At 62.4% G+C, this 17,274-nt stretch overlaps 1 non-coding gene across 1 annotated transcript; it reads left to right on the forward strand.

Moving 5' to 3' along the window:
• The first annotated feature begins 2,727 nt into the window (after nucleotides 1-2,727).
• LOC131861034 (5S ribosomal RNA) lies at nucleotides 2,728-2,846 on the forward strand. The gene has a single exon (XR_009360117.1). It is a non-coding gene; the product is annotated as a 5S ribosomal RNA (ribosomal RNA).
• The last annotated feature ends 14,428 nt before the right edge of the window (nucleotides 2,847-17,274 follow it).

The raw sequence follows: 17,274 nt of genomic DNA on the forward strand, positions 1-17,274 counted from the left end.
TTTTGACTTCTTAAACAAGACAGGGTCTTTGAAGTTGGTGCAGTGCACACAACCAGGGGAGTCGACCCATCAAACGCAACACCTCCCCTATATAAAGCTATTTGTCCGATTCTCATACGTGTAGTCTGCAGCAACGATTACGACATCGACCCCAACTTCCGAATTCGTTTGCATTGACCGCACCAAAGGTGCGCGCCTTGGTGTGCACCCTGGAGTGCACTTTGGTGCTCACCTCGGTGCACACTTTGGTGTGCACCAAAGGTGCGCACCTTGGAGCGCACCAAAGGTGTACACTTTGGAGCGCACCACATAGGGTCTTTGAGAGGTTGGCGCAGTGCGCACACCAAGGTGGGTGTTGAGGTGCGTGCCGAGGTGGGTGGGTGCTAGGGTGCGCTCCATGGTGGGTGCCAGGGTGGGTGCGTGCTAGGGTGGATTCCAAAGAGGGTCATAGGGTGGGTGCCAAGGTGGGTTGGTGATATAGTGGGTTCAAAGGTGGGTACTAGGGTGGGTTCCAAGGTGGGTCACAAGTTGGGTGCCAGGATGCGTGGGTGTTAGGTTGGGTGCCAAGGTGGGCTCCTGCGTGGGTGGGTGCTAGGGTGGGTTTCAAGGTGGACGCGAGGGCGGGTGCCAAGGTGGGTAACAAGTTGGGTGTTAGGATGGGTGAGTGCTAGAGTGGGTGCCAAGGTGGGTGGGTGCTAAGGTGGATGCCAAGGTGGTTCACAGGGTGGGTGGGTTCTAGGGTGAGTTCCAAGGTGGGTCACAGGTTCAGTGCTAGGGTGGGTGTCAAGGCGGGTGTCGAGGTGCCTGGGTGCTAGGGTGTGGATGCCAATGTGGGTCATAGGGTGGGTACTAGGGTGGGCTGCAATGTGGGTGCCAAGGTGGGTAACATGCTCGGTGGGTTCTAAATTGGGTGCCAGGGTGGGTGTGCACCCACCTTGCCCGAGGTGGGTGCCAAGGTGCCAGTGTGGGTGGGTGCTAAGGTGGATGCCAAGGTGGGTGAGAAGGTGGGTGATAGGTTGAGTGGTAGGATGGGTGGGTGCCAAGATGGGTCACAGGGTGGGTGCAAGGGTGGGTAGGTGCTAGGGTTGGTGTCAGGGTGGGTGGGTGCTAGGTTGGGTTCCAAGGTGGGTGCGAGGGTGAGTGTCAAGGTGGGTCACAGGTTAGGTGCTAGGATGGGTGAGTGCTAGGGTGCAAAGGTGCCAGGGTGGGTGCTAGGATGGGTCGATGCTAGGGTGAGTGGCAAGGTGGGTCCACAAGTGTCAAGGTGGGTGCCGAGGTGGGTGCCAAGTTGGGTTCCAAGGTGGGTGCCAACGTGGGTGCTAGGGTGCGTGGGTTAAAGGGTGTGTCACAACGTGGGTGCCAGGATGGGTGCGCACCCACACTGGCCAAGACGGGTGCAAGGTTGGGTTCCAAGCCCGGTCACAGGCTGGGTGCTAGGATGGGTGGGTGCCAAGGTGGGCACCAGGGTGGGTGCACCCACCCTGGCCAAGGTGGGTCACGGGGTGGGTCCTAGGGTGGGTAACGGGGTGGGTACTAAGGTGCGTGCCAAGGTGGGTCATAGGGTGGGTGCCAAGGTGGGCACCAGGGTGGGTGTGCACCAACCCTAGCCAGGGTAGGTCACGGGGTGGTTGTCGGGGTGGGCTTCAAGGAGCCAAGGTGGGTGGCAAGTAGCCAAGTTGCGTGCCAAGGTGGGTGTCGGGGTGGGTGCCAAGGATCCAAGGTGGGTGCCAAGGAACCAAGGTGGGTGTCTGGGTGGGTGCCGAGGTGGGAGCCAGGGTGGGTCCCAAGGTGAGTGCAAAGGTGGGTGCCAGGGTCAAGGTGAGTGCCAATGTGGGTTCCAAGGTGCCAGGGTCAGGGTGAGTGCCAATGTGGGTTCAAAGGTGCTAAGTTGGGTGCGAGGTTGGGTGTGAGGGTGGGTGGGTGCCAAGGTGTGCTAGGTGGAAGCCCGGGTGGGTCGGCATCCCATGGGTGTCGAGTTGGGTGCCTGATGGGTGCTTCTTGTCAAGTTTTAGTCGTCGGGACTCATTTCGAGCCTTAGAGGTCGTTTCTTGTCCGGTTGCCCTGTCTTCGACCTGGGAACCCAATTTTGGTCCTCGGGTCCCATTTTTTTTTGTCTCGCATCCCACTTTTGGCCTGTGGCCTTTTCGGGGTCGATTCTCGTTTTGGGCATCAGAGCATGTTTCTTCTCCTAAAACCCAATATTTGTTTATTAAGTCTCGGAACACATTTTTGTTCTCGTGGACCCATCATGGGTCTTGGAACGCATTTGTGGTCCTTGGGTCCCATTTTGCATCCCGAAACTTGTGTTTTGGTGCTTGATCCCTATTTTGGGTGCCCACCTTGCACCAAGTGCGCACCCGGGGCAAACCGAGCGCCTTGGTGCACCGGGGCAAGATCGAGCGTGCACCCGAGGCGCCCCGAACATGCACCAAGGTGCACTCGGCCCACATGTGAGCGCAGGTCGTTGCGCCCGAGGTGGTGTGTGGGCACCGCGTTGCAGACGGGACACTGCACGCACACGACGCCCCGTCCAGGTGCACGCACGTAGGCCGGGCCGGGTGCACACCCGATGCCCTAGCAAGGTGCGTGCACCCGGGCAGGGCTCACACTTGGCGAACGGGGCGCACTTCGCGAGGGAGGGTGTGCACCTCGACGGGGGTGGGTGGCCGGGGTGGATTCGCACGTGGGTCGCGGTTTGCTAAGTACACACTGCGACAAGCTCATAACGGGTGCGATCATACCAGCGTTAGTGCACCGGATCCCATCAGAACTCCGCAGTTAAGCGCGCTTGGGCCGGAGTAGTACTGGGATGGGTGACCTCCCGGGAAGTCCCGGTGTTGCACCCTTTTTTAGTTTTTCGCCGGGCGTCGCAATGCTATTTGAATTAACCTTTTGCCCGTTTGCGTTCTCGTCGGGGCCGGGCCGGGCCGGGGTGCGTTGCCCGCACTACCGCGCGCGCCGGGGCGACACCGAGCGCGCACCCGAGGCGCCCCGAGCACACAGGCCACGGTGCAACCCGGGCGTTGTGCGCGCACCCCGGTGCGCCCGAGGTGCTGCGCGCGCACCCAGGTGAAATCGGTGTGCACCTCGGCCAGTGCGCGCTCGGTCGAGTCGCGCACGTTGGCCAAGGTGCACGGTGATGTTTCTTACTCTAAGGTTCCGCACCAGACGCCCGGGACAGGTGAGCGAAGCTGGGCGGGGCCGGGTGCGCGCCCGGGGCAGGTGCACGCAGCTGGAGAGAGCTTTGGAGCGCACCAGAGGTGCGCACCTTGGAGCACACTTCGGAGCGCACCAATGATGCGCTCCATTCAAAAGTTTCCTGAAAAGGCAAAAAAAGTTGAGATTATAGAATTTCCCACTTGAGAGATTGTAAAAAAAAAAAATTTAAAATGAAGGAAACGCGGGTGCCAAGGTGTGCGCGCCCGGGTGCGCAGCCCAGCCAAGGTGTGCGCACCAAGGCGCCCACCCTGGCGAAGGTGCACGCAAGGTGCGCACCCGAGGCAAACCGGACAATTAACCCAACTTTCGACTTCGCGCGCACCTGCGCACCTTGGAGCGCACTTCGGAGCGCTCCTTGGTGCGCACCAATCTTGGGCACCTCGGAGTGCACCATGGCGCCCACCAAGGTGCGCACCCGGGGCAAACCGAGCTTCGACTTCGTGCGCACCTTGGAGGCGCCCACCAAGGTGCGCAGCCCAGCCAAGGCGTGCGCATCAAGGTGCGCACCCGGGGCAAACCGAGCTCCGACTTCGTACGCACCATGGAGCGCACAAAAGGTGCGCAACCCAGCCAAGGTGTGCGCACCCCGGGCAAACCGAGCTCCGAATCGTGCGCACCAGAGGTGCACGCCATCGTGCGCACCTTGGAGCACACTTCGGAGCCCTCCTTGGTGCGCACCGATGTTGCGCACCTCGGAGCGCACCCGGGGAAAACAATGCAATTAACCCGACTTTTGACTTCGTGCGCACCTCGAAGCGCTCTCGGGTTCGCACCTCGGAGCACACCGAGGTGCGCACCTTTGATGCGCTGCCTTCACCAATTTCCAGAAAAGGCAAGAAAACATTGAGAAGGTGTGCGCACCGAGGTGCCCACCCTGGCGAAGGTGCACGCGAGGTGCGCACCCGGGGCAAACCGGGCTCCGACTTCGTGCACGCCATGCTGCGCACCTTGGAGGGCCATGGTGCGCACCTTGGAGCAAACTTCGGAGCGCTCAATGGTGCCCAACCCAGCCAAGGTGCCCACCGCGGCGAAGGTGCACGCGAGGTGCGCACCCGGGGCAAACCGGGCTCCGACTTCGTGCACGCCGCACCTTGGAGCACACTTCGGAGCGCTCCTTGGTGCGCACCAGGGCGCGCAAACCAGCCGAGGTGCCCACCCCGGCGAAGGTGCACGCGAGGTGCGCACCCGGGGCAAACCGGGCTCCGACTTCGTGCACGCCATGGTGCGCACCCGGGGCAAACCGGACTCCGACTTCGTGCAGGCCGCACCTTGGAGCACACTTCGGAGCGCTCCTTGGTGCGCACCATGGTGCCCACCAGGGCGCGCAACCCAGCCAAGGTCTGCACACCAAGGTGCCCACCCCGGCGAAGGTGCACGCGAGGTGCGCACCCGGGGCAAACCGGGCTCCGACTTCGTGCACGCCATGGTGCCCACCGCGGCGAAGGTGCACGCGAGGTGCGCACCCGGGGCAAACCGGGCTCCGACTTCGTGCACGGCGCACCTTGGAGCACACTTCGGAGCGCTCCTTGGTGCGCACCATGGTGCCCACCAGGGCGCGCAACCCAGCCAAGGTGTGCGCACCAAGGTGCACGCGAGGTGCGCACCCGGGGCAAACCGGGGTCCGACTTCGTGCACGCCGCACCTTGGAGCACACATCGAGGCGCTCCCGGGTTCGCACCGTGGTGGGCACCTCGGAGCACACCAAGGTGGGCAGCGAGGTGCGCACCTTTGATGCGATGCCTTCACTAATTTCCATAAAAGGCAAAAAAAAACGAGATTTTAAAATTTCCGTTTTGAAAGATAGTGAAAAAAAGGGAATGCTGGTGCCATCTTGAGCCCGCCCTGGTGCGCAGCCCAGCCAAGGTGTGCGCACCAAGGTGCCCACCCTGGCGAAGGTGCGCGCCCGGGCAATTAACCCAACTTCCAACCTCGCGCGCGCCAGGGTGGGAGTGCACCCAACAACCGGGCCTGGGAAGAGCCAATGCGAGAAACCCCACCAAACGCTCTGACAAAAAAAGAGGGGGCGCTCCAGTAACCCCGCTTCGGAGCGCACCCTGGGCAAACCCAGCCAAGGTGCCCACCCCGGCCAAGGTGCAGGCGAGGTGCGCACCCGGGGCAAACCGGGCTCCGACAACGTGCACGCCGCACCTTGGAGCACACTTCGTAGCGCTCCCGGGTGCGCACCTTTGATGCGCTGCCTTCACTAATTTCCAGAAAAGGCAAAAAAAAAAGGAGATTTTGAAATTTCCGTTTTGAAAGATAGTGAAAAAAACGGAACGCGGGTGCCATCTTGAGCCCGCCCTGGTGCGCAGCCCAGGCAAGGTGCCCACCCTGGCAAAGGTGCGCACCCGGGCAATTAACCCTACTTCCGACTTCGTGCGCGCCAGGGTGGCAACCGGGCCTGGGAAGAGCCAATGCGAGAAACCCCACCAAACGCTCCGACAAAAAAAGAGGCGGCGCTCCAATAACCCCGCTTCGGAGCGCAGCCGGGGCAAACCCAGCCAAGGTGCCCACCCCGACGAAGGTGCACGCGAGGAGCGCACCCGGGGCAAACCGGGCTCCGACAACGTGCACGCAGCACCTTGGAGCACACTTCGAAGCACTCCCGGGTGCCCACCGGCGTTGCGCACCGTGGTGGGCAGCGAGGTGCGCACCTTTGATGCGCTGCCTTCACTAATTTCCAGAAAAAGGCAAAAAAAAATGAGATTTTAAAATTTCCGTTTTGAAAGATAGTGAAAAAAAAGGAACGCGGGTGCCATCTTGAGCCCGCCCTGGTGCGCAGCCCAGGCAAGGCATGCGCACCAAGGTGCCCACCCGAGGTGCACACCCGGGGCAAACCGGGCTCCGACTTCGTGCAGGCCGCACCTTGGAGCACACTTCGGAGCGCTCCTTGGTGCGCACCATGGTGCCCACCAGGGCGCGCAACCCAGCCAAGGTCTGCACACCAAGGTGCCCACCCCGGCGAAGGTGCACGCGAGGTGCGCACCCGGGGCAAACCGGGCTCCGACTTCGTGCACGCCATGGTGCCCACCGCGGCGAAGGTGCACGCGAGGTGCGCACCCGGGGCAAACCGGGCTCCGACTTCGTGCACGGCGCACCTTGGAGCACACTTCGGAGCGCTCCTTGGTGCGCACCATGGTGCCCACCAGGGCGCGCAACCCAGCCAAGGTGTGCGCACCAAGGTGCACGCGAGGTGCGCACCCGGGGCAAACCGGGGTCCGACTTCGTGCACGCCGCACCTTGGAGCACACATCGGGGCGCTCCCGGGTTCGCACCGTGGTGGGCACCTCGGAGCACACCAAGGTGGGCAGCGAGGTGCGCACCTTTGATGCGATGCCTTCACTAATTTCCATAAAAGGCAAAAAAAAACGAGATTTTAAAATTTCCGTTTTGAAAGATAGTGAAAAAAAGGGAATGCTGGTGCCATCTTGAGCCCGCCCTGGTGCGCAGCCCAGCCAAGGTGTGCGCACCAAGGTGCCCACCCTGGCGAAGGTGCGCGCCCGGGCAATTAACCCAACTTCCAACCTCGCGCGCGCCAGGGTGGGAGCGCACCCAACAACCGGGCCTGGGAAGAGCCAATGCGAGAAACCCCACCAAACGCTCTGACAAAAAAAGAGGGGGCGCTCCAGTAACCCCGCTTCGGAGCGCACCCTGGGCAAACCCAGCCAAGGTGCCCACCCCGGCCAAGGTGCAGGCGAGGTGCGCACCCGGGGCAAACCGGGCTCCGACAACGTGCACGCCGCACCTTGGAGCACACTTCGTAGCGCTCCCGGGTGCGCACCTTTGATGCGCTGCCTTCACTAATTTCCAGAAAAGGCAAAAAAAAAAGGAGATTTTGAAATTTCCGTTTTGAAAGATAGTGAAAAAAATGGAACGCGGGTGCCATCTTGAGCCCGCCCTGGTGCGCAGCCCAGGCAAGGTGCCCACCCTGGCAAAGGTGCGCACCCGGGCAATTAACCCTACTTCCGACTTCGTGCGCGCCAGGGTGGCAAACCGGGCTCCGACTTCGTGCAGGCCGCACCTTGGAGCACACTTCGGAGCGCTCCTTGGTGCGCACCATGGTGCCCACCAGGGCGCGCAACCCAGCCAAGGTCTGCACACCAAGGTGCCCACCCCGGCGAAGGTGCACGCGAGGTGCGCACCCGGGGCAAACCGGGCTCCGACTTCGTGCACGCCATGGTGCCCACCGCGGCGAAGGTGCACGCGAGGTGCGCACCCGGGGCAAACCGGGCTCCGACTTCGTGCACGGCGCACCTTGGAGCACACTTCGGAGCGCTCCTTGGTGCGCACCATGGTGCCCACCAGGGCGCGCAACCCAGCCAAGGTGTGCGCACCAAGGTGCACGCGAGGTGCGCACCCGGGGCAAACCGGGGTCCGACTTCGTGCACGCCGCACCTTGGAGCACACATCGGGGCGCTCCCGGGTTCGCACCGTGGTGGGCACCTCGGAGCACACCAAGGTGGGCAGCGAGGTGCGCACCTTTGATGCGATGCCTTCACTAATTTCCATAAAAGGCAAAAAAAAACGAGATTTTAAAATTTCCGTTTTGAAAGATAGTGAAAAAAAGGGAATGCTGGTGCCATCTTGAGCCCGCCCTGGTGCGCAGCCCAGCCAAGGTGTGCGCACCAAGGTGCCCACCCTGGCGAAGGTGCGCGCCCGGGCAATTAACCCAACTTCCAACCTCGCGCGCGCCAGGGTGGGAGCGCACCCAACAACCGGGCCTGGGAAGAGCCAATGCGAGAAACCCCACCAAACGCTCTGACAAAAAAAGAGGGGGCGCTCCAGTAACCCCGCTCCGGAGCGCACCCTGGGCAAACCCAGCCAAGGTGCCCACCCCGGCCAAGGTGCAGGCGAGGTGCGCACCCGGGGCAAACCGGGCTCCGACAACGTGCACGCCGCACCTTGGAGCACACTTCGTAGCGCTCCCGGGTGCGCACCTTTGATGCGCTGCCTTCACTAATTTCCAGAAAAGGCAAAAAAAAAAGGAGATTTTGAAATTTCCGTTTTGAAAGATAGTGAAAAAAACGGAACGCGGGTGCCATCTTGAGCCCGCCCTGGTGCGCAGCCCAGGCAAGGTGCCCACCCTGGCAAAGGTGCGCACCCGGGCAATTAACCCTACTTCCGACTTCGTGCGCGCCAGGGTGGCAACCGGGCCTGGGAAGAGCCAATGCGAGAAACCCCACCAAACGCTCCGACAAAAAAAGAGGCGGCGCTCCAATAACCCCGCTTCGGAGCGCAGCCGGGGCAAACCCAGCCAAGGTGCCCACCCCGACGAAGGTGCACGCGAGGTGCGCACCCGGGGCAAACCGGGCTCCGACAACGTGCACGCAGCACCTTGGAGCACACTTCGAAGCACTCCCGGGTGCCCACCGGCGTTGCGCACCGTGGTGGGCAGCGAGGTGCGCACCTTTGATGCGCTGCCTTCACTAATTTCCAGAAAAAGGCAAAAAAAAATGAGATTTTAAAATTTCCGTTTTGAAAGATAGTGAAAAAAAAGGAACGCGGGTGCCATCTTGAGCCCGCCCTGGTGCGCAGCCCAGGCAAGGCATGCGCACCAAGGTGCCCACCCGAGGTGCACACCCGGGGCAAACCGGGCTCCGACTTCGTGCAGGCCGCACCTTGGAGCACACTTCGGAGCGCTCCTTGGTGCGCACCATGGTGCCCACCAGGGCGCGCAACCCAGCCAAGGTCTGCACACCAAGGTGCCCACCCCGGCGAAGGTGCACGCGAGGTGCGCACCCGGGGCAAACCGGGCTCCGACTTCGTGCACGCCATGGTGCCCACCGCGGCGAAGGTGCACGCGAGGTGCGCACCCGGGGCAAACCGGGCTCCGACTTCGTGCACGGCGCACCTTGGAGCACACTTCGGAGCGCTCCTTGGTGCGCACCATGGTGCCCACCAGGGCGCGCAACCCAGCCAAGGTGTGCGCACCAAGGTGCACGCGAGGTGCGCACCCGGGGCAAACCGGGGTCCGACTTCGTGCACGCCGCACCTTGGAGCACACATCGGGGCGCTCCCGGGTTCGCACCGTGGTGGGCACCTCGGAGCACACCAAGGTGGGCAGCGAGGTGCGCACCTTTGATGCGATGCCTTCACTAATTTCCATAAAAGGCAAAAAAAAACGAGATTTTAAAATTTCCGTTTTGAAAGATAGTGAAAAAAAGGGAATGCTGGTGCCATCTTGAGCCCGCCCTGGTGCGCAGCCCAGCCAAGGTGTGCGCACCAAGGTGCCCACCCTGGCGAAGGTGCGCGCCCGGGCAATTAACCCAACTTCCAACCTCGCGCGCGCCAGGGTGGGAGCGCACCCAACAACCGGGCCTGGGAAGAGCCAATGCGAGAAACCCCACCAAACGCTCTGACAAAAAAAGAGGGGGCGCTCCAGTAACCCCGCTCCGGAGCGCACCCTGGGCAAACCCAGCCAAGGTGCCCACCCCGGCCAAGGTGCAGGCGAGGTGCGCACCCGAGGCAAACCGGGCTCCGACAACGTGCACGCCGCACCTTGGAGCACACTTCGTAGCGCTCCCGGGTGCGCACCTTTGATGCGCTGCCTTCACTAATTTCCAGAAAAGGCAAAAAAAAAAGGAGATTTTGAAATTTCCGTTTTGAAAGATAGTGAAAAAAACGGAACGCGGGTGCCATCTTGAGCCCGCCCTGGTGCGCAGCCCAGGCAAGGTGCCCACCCTGGCAAAGGTGCGCACCCGGGCAATTAACCCTACTTCCGACTTCATGCGCGCCAGGGTGGCAACCGGGCCTGGGAAGAGCCAATGCGAGAAACCCCACCAAACGCTCCGACAAAAAAAGAGGCGGCGCTCCAATAACCCCGCTTCGGAGCGCAGCCGGGGCAAACCCAGCCAAGGTGCCCACCCCGACGAAGGTGCACGCGAGGTGCGCACCCGGGGCAAACCGGGCTCCGACAACGTGCACGCAGCACCTTGGAGCACACTTCGAAGCACTCCCGGGTGCCCACCGGCGTTGCGCACCGTGGTGGGCAGCGAGGTGCGCACCTTTGATGCGCTGCCTTCACTAATTTCCAGAAAAAGGCAAAAAAAAATGAGATTTTAAAATTTCCGTTTTGAAAGATAGTGAAAAAAAAGGAACGCGGGTGCCATCTTGAGCCCGCCCTGGTGCGCAGCCCAGGCAAGGCATGCGCACCAAGGTGCCCACCCGAGGTGCACACCCGGGGCAAACCGGGCTCCGACTTCGTGCAGGCCGCACCTTGGAGCACACTTCGGAGCGCTCCTTGGTGCGCACCATGGTGCCCACCAGGGCGCGCAACCCAGCCAAGGTCTGCACACCAAGGTGCCCACCCCGGCGAAGGTGCACGCGAGGTGCGCACCCGGGGCAAACCGGGCTCCGACTTCGTGCACGCCATGGTGCCCACCGCGGCGAAGGTGCACGCGAGGTGCGCACCCGGGGCAAACCGGGCTCCGACTTCGTGCACGGCGCACCTTGGAGCACACTTCGGAGCGCTCCTTGGTGCGCACCATGGTGCCCACCAGGGCGCGCAACCCAGCCAAGGTGTGCGCACCAAGGTGCACGCGAGGTGCGCACCCGGGGCAAACCGGGGTCCGACTTCGTGCACGCCGCACCTTGGAGCACACATCGGGGCGCTCCCGGGTTCGCACCGTGGTGGGCACCTCGGAGCACACCAAGGTGGGCAGCGAGGTGCGCACCTTTGATGCGATGCCTTCACTAATTTCCATAAAAGGCAAAAAAAAACGAGATTTTAAAATTTCCGTTTTGAAAGATAGTGAAAAAAAGGGAATGCTGGTGCCATCTTGAGCCCGCCCTGGTGCGCAGCCCAGCCAAGGTGTGCGCACCAAGGTGCCCACCCTGGCGAAGGTGCGCGCCCGGGCAATTAACCCAACTTCCAACCTCGCGCGCGCCAGGGTGGGAGCGCACCCAACAACCGGGCCTGGGAAGAGCCAATGCGAGAAACCCCACCAAACGCTCTGACAAAAAAAGAGGGGGCGCTCCAGTAACCCCGCTTCGGAGCGCACCCTGGGCAAACCCAGCCAAGGTGCCCACCCCGGCCAAGGTGCAGGCGAGGTGCGCACCCGGGGCAAACCGGGCTCCGACAACGTGCACGCCGCACCTTGGAGCACACTTCGTAGCGCTCCCGGGTGCGCACCTTTGATGCGCTGCCTTCACTAATTTCCAGAAAAGGCAAAAAAAAAAGGAGATTTTGAAATTTCCGTTTTGAAAGATAGTGAAAAAAATGGAACGCGGGTGCCATCTTGAGCCCGCCCTGGTGCGCAGCCCAGGCAAGGTGCCCACCCTGGCAAAGGTGCGCACCCGGGCAATTAACCCTACTTCCGACTTCGTGCGCGCCAGGGTGGCAAACCGGGCTCCGACTTCGTGCAGGCCGCACCTTGGAGCACACTTCGGAGCGCTCCTTGGTGCGCACCATGGTGCCCACCAGGGCGCGCAACCCAGCCAAGGTCTGCACACCAAGGTGCCCACCCCGGCGAAGGTGCACGCGAGGTGCGCACCCGGGGCAAACCGGGCTCCGACTTCGTGCACGCCATGGTGCCCACCGCGGCGAAGGTGCACGCGAGGTGCGCACCCGGGGCAAACCGGGCTCCGACTTCGTGCACGGCGCACCTTGGAGCACACTTCGGAGCGCTCCTTGGTGCGCACCATGGTGCCCACCAGGGCGCGCAACCCAGCCAAGGTGTGCGCACCAAGGTGCACGCGAGGTGCGCACCCGGGGCAAACCGGGGTCCGACTTCGTGCACGCCGCACCTTGGAGCACACATCGGGGCGCTCCCGGGTTCGCACCGTGGTGGGCACCTCGGAGCACACCAAGGTGGGCAGCGAGGTGCGCACCTTTGATGCGATGCCTTCACTAATTTCCATAAAAGGCAAAAAAAAACGAGATTTTAAAATTTCCGTTTTGAAAGATAGTGAAAAAAAGGGAATGCTGGTGCCATCTTGAGCCCGCCCTGGTGCGCAGCCCAGCCAAGGTGTGCGCACCAAGGTGCCCACCCTGGCGAAGGTGCGCGCCCGGGCAATTAACCCAACTTCCAACCTCGCGCGCGCCAGGGTGGGAGCGCACCCAACAACCGGGCCTGGGAAGAGCCAATGCGAGAAACCCCACCAAACGCTCTGACAAAAAAAGAGGGGGCGCTCCAGTAACCCCGCTCCGGAGCGCACCCTGGGCAAACCCAGCCAAGGTGCCCACCCCGGCCAAGGTGCAGGCGAGGTGCGCACCCGGGGCAAACCGGGCTCCGACAACGTGCACGCCGCACCTTGGAGCACACTTCGTAGCGCTCCCGGGTGCGCACCTTTGATGCGCTGCCTTCACTAATTTCCAGAAAAGGCAAAAAAAAAAGGAGATTTTGAAATTTCCGTTTTGAAAGATAGTGAAAAAAACGGAACGCGGGTGCCATCTTGAGCCCGCCCTGGTGCGCAGCCCAGGCAAGGTGCCCACCCTGGCAAAGGTGCGCACCCGGGCAATTAACCCTACTTCCGACTTCGTGCGCGCCAGGGTGGCAACCGGGCCTGGGAAGAGCCAATGCGAGAAACCCCACCAAACGCTCCGACAAAAAAAGAGGCGGCGCTCCAATAACCCCGCTTCGGAGCGCAGCCGGGGCAAACCCAGCCAAGGTGCCCACCCCGACGAAGGTGCACGCGAGGTGCGCACCCGGGGCAAACCGGGCTCCGACAACGTGCACGCAGCACCTTGGAGCACACTTCGAAGCACTCCCGGGTGCCCACCGGCGTTGCGCACCGTGGTGGGCAGCGAGGTGCGCACCTTTGATGCGCTGCCTTCACTAATTTCCAGAAAAAGGCAAAAAAAAATGAGATTTTAAAATTTCCGTTTTGAAAGATAGTGAAAAAAAAGGAACGCGGGTGCCATCTTGAGCCCGCCCTGGTGCGCAGCCCAGGCAAGGCATGCGCACCAAGGTGCCCACCCGAGGTGCACACCCGGGGCAAACCGGGCTCCGACTTCGTGCAGGCCGCACCTTGGAGCACACTTCGGAGCGCTCCTTGGTGCGCACCATGGTGCCCACCAGGGTGCGCAACCCAGCCAAGGTCTGCACACCAAGGTGCCCACCCCGGCGAAGGTGCACGCGAGGTGCGCACCCGGGGCAAACCGGGCTCCGACTTCGTGCACGCCATGGTGCCCACCGCGGCGAAGGTGCACGCGAGGTGCGCACCCGGGGCAAACCGGGCTCCGACTTCGTGCACGGCGCACCTTGGAGCACACTTCGGAGCGCTCCTTGGTGCGCACCATGGTGCCCACCAGGGCGCGCAACCCAGCCAAGGTGTGCGCACCAAGGTGCACGCGAGGTGCGCACCCGGGGCAAACCGGGGTCCGACTTCGTGCACGCCGCACCTTGGAGCACACATCGGGGCGCTCCCGGGTTCGCACCGTGGTGGGCACCTCGGAGCACACCAAGGTGGGCAGCGAGGTGCGCACCTTTGATGCGATGCCTTCACTAATTTCCATAAAAGGCAAAAAAAAACGAGATTTTAAAATTTCCGTTTTGAAAGATAGTGAAAAAAAGGGAATGCTGGTGCCATCTTGAGCCCGCCCTGGTGCGCAGCCCAGCCAAGGTGTGCGCACCAAGGTGCCCACCCTGGCGAAGGTGCGCGCCCGGGCAATTAACCCAACTTCCAACCTCGCGCGCGCCAGGGTGGGAGCGCACCCAACAACCGGGCCTGGGAAGAGCCAATGCGAGAAACCCCACCAAACGCTCTGACAAAAAAAGAGGGGGCGCTCCAGTAACCCCGCTCCGGAGCGCACCCTGGGCAAACCCAGCCAAGGTGCCCACCCCGGCCAAGGTGCAGGCGAGGTGCGCACCCGAGGCAAACCGGGCTCCGACAACGTGCACGCCGCACCTTGGAGCACACTTCGTAGCGCTCCCGGGTGCGCACCTTTGATGCGCTGCCTTCACTAATTTCCAGAAAAGGCAAAAAAAAAAGGAGATTTTGAAATTTCCGTTTTGAAAGATAGTGAAAAAAACGGAACGCGGGTGCCATCTTGAGCCCGCCCTGGTGCGCAGCCCAGGCAAGGTGCCCACCCTGGCAAAGGTGCGCACCCGGGCAATTAACCCTACTTCCGACTTCATGCGCGCCAGGGTGGCAACCGGGCCTGGGAAGAGCCAATGCGAGAAACCCCACCAAACGCTCCGACAAAAAAAGAGGCGGCGCTCCAATAACCCCGCTTCGGAGCGCAGCCGGGGCAAACCCAGCCAAGGTGCCCACCCCGACGAAGGTGCACGCGAGGTGCGCACCCGGGGCAAACCGGGCTCCGACAACGTGCACGCAGCACCTTGGAGCACACTTCGAAGCACTCCCGGGTGCCCACCGGCGTTGCGCACCGTGGTGGGCAGCGAGGTGCGCACCTTTGATGCGCTGCCTTCACTAATTTCCAGAAAAAGGCAAAAAAAAATGAGATTTTAAAATTTCCGTTTTGAAAGATAGTGAAAAAAAAGGAACGCGGGTGCCATCTTGAGCCCGCCCTGGTGCGCAGCCCAGGCAAGGCATGCGCACCAAGGTGCCCACCCGAGGTGCACACCCGGGGCAAACCGGGCTCCGACTTCGTGCAGGCCGCACCTTGGAGCACACTTCGGAGCGCTCCTTGGTGCGCACCATGGTGCCCACCAGGGCGCGCAACCCAGCCAAGGTCTGCACACCAAGGTGCCCACCCCGGCGAAGGTGCACGCGAGGTGCGCACCCGGGGCAAACCGGGCTCCGACTTCGTGCACGCCATGGTGCCCACCGCGGCGAAGGTGCACGCGAGGTGCGCACCCGGGGCAAACCGGGCTCCGACTTCGTGCACGGTGCACCTTGGAGCACACTTCGGAGCGCTCCTTGGTGCGCACCATGGTGCCCACCAGGGCGCGCAACCCAGCCAAGGTGTGCGCACCAAGGTGCACGCGAGGTGCGCACCCGGGGCAAACCGGGGTCCGACTTCGTGCACGCCGCACCTTGGAGCACACATCGGGGCGCTCCCGGGTTCGCACCGTGGTGGGCACCTCGGAGCACACCAAGGTGGGCAGCGAGGTGCGCACCTTTGATGCGATGCCTTCACTAATTTCCATAAAAGGCAAAAAAAAACGAGATTTTAAAATTTCCGTTTTGAAAGATAGTGAAAAAAAGGGAATGCTGGTGCCATCTTGAGCCCGCCCTGGTGCGCAGCCCAGCCAAGGTGTGCGCACCAAGGTGCCCACCCTGGCGAAGGTGCGCGCCCGGGCAATTAACCCAACTTCCAACCTCGCGCGCGCCAGGGTGGGAGCGCACCCAACAACCGGGCCTGGGAAGAGCCAATGCGAGAAACCCCACCAAACGCTCTGACAAAAAAAGAGGGGGCGCTCCAGTAACCCCGCTCCGGAGCGCACCCTGGGCAAACCCAGCCAAGGTGCCCACCCCGGCCAAGGTGCAGGCGAGGTGCGCACCCGAGGCAAACCGGGCTCCGACAACGTGCACGCCGCACCTTGGAGCACACTTCGTAGCGCTCCCGGGTGCGCACCTTTGATGCGCTGCCTTCACTAATTTCCAGAAAAGGCAAAAAAAAAAGGAGATTTTGAAATTTCCGTTTTGAAAGATAGTGAAAAAAACGGAACGCGGGTGCCATCTTGAGCCCGCCCTGGTGCGCAGCCCAGGCAAGGTGCCCACCCTGGCAAAGGTGCGCACCCGGGCAATTAACCCTACTTCCGACTTCGTGCGCGCCAGGGTGGCAACCGGGCCTGGGAAGAGCCAATGCGAGAAACCCCACCAAACGCTCCGACAAAAAAAGAGGCGGCGCTCCAATAACCCCGCTTCGGAGCGCAGCCGGGGCAAACCCAGCCAAGGTGCCCACCCCGACGAAGGTGCACGCGAGGTGCGCACCCGGGGCAAACCGGGCTCCGACAACGTGCACGCAGCACCTTGGAGCACACTTCGAAGCACTCCCGGGTGCCCACCGGCGTTGCGCACCGTGGTGGGCAGCGAGCTGCGCACCTTTGATGCGCTGCCTTCACTAATTTCCAGAAAAAGGCAAAAAAAAATGAGATTTTAAAATTTCCGTTTTGAAAGATAGTGAAAAAAAAGGAACGCGGGTGCCATCTTGAGCCCGCCCTGGTGCGCAGCCCAGGCAAGGCATGCGCACCAAGGTGCCCACCCGAGGTGCACACCCGGGGCAAACCGGGCTCCGACTTCGTGCAGGCCGCACCTTGGAGCACACTTCGGAGCGCTCCTTGGTGCGCACCATGGTGCCCACCAGGGCGCGCAACCCAGCCAAGGTCTGCACACCAAGGTGCCCACCCCGGCGAAGGTGCACGCGAGGTGCGCACCCGGGGCAAACCGGGCTCCGACTTCGTGCACGCCATGGTGCCCACCGCGGCGAAGGTGCACGCGAGGTGCGCACCCGGGGCAAACCGGGCTCCGACTTCGTGCACGGCGCACCTTGGAGCACACTTCGGAGCGCTCCTTGGTGCGCACCATGGTGCCCACCAGGGCGCGCAACCCAGCCAAGGTGTGCGCACCAAGGTGCACGCGAGGTGCGCACCCGGGGCAAACCGGGGTCCGACTTCGTGCACGCCGCACCTTGGAGCACACATCGGGGCGCTCCCGGGTTCGCACCGTGGTGGGCACCTCGGAGCACACCAAGGTGGGCAGCGAGGTGCGCACCTTTGATGCGATGCCTTCACTAATTTCCATAAAAGGCAAAAAAAAACGAGATTTTAAAATTTCCGTTTTGAAAGATAGTGAAAAAAAGGGAATGCTGGTGCCATCTTGAGCCCGCCCTGGTGCGCAGCCCAGCCAAGGTGTGCGCACCAAGGTGCCCACCCTGGCGAAGGTGCGCGCCCGGGCAATTAACCCAACTTCCAACCTCGCGCGCGCCAGGGTGGGAGCGCACCCAACAACCGGGCCTGGGAAGAGCCAATGCGAGAAACCCAACCAAACGCTCTGACAAAAAAAGAGGGGGCGCTCCAGTAACCCCGCTTCGGAGCGCACCCTGGGCAAACCCAGCCAAGGTGCCCACCCCGGCCAAGGTGCAGGCGAGGTGCGCACCCGGGGCAAACCGGGCTCCGACAACGTGCACGCCGCACCTTGGAGCACACT

Source organism: Cryptomeria japonica, unplaced genomic scaffold (genome assembly GCF_030272615.1).
Source record: "Cryptomeria japonica unplaced genomic scaffold, Sugi_1.0 HiC_scaffold_20, whole genome shotgun sequence".
Classification (NCBI taxonomy): domain Eukaryota; kingdom Viridiplantae; phylum Streptophyta; class Pinopsida; order Cupressales; family Cupressaceae; genus Cryptomeria; species Cryptomeria japonica.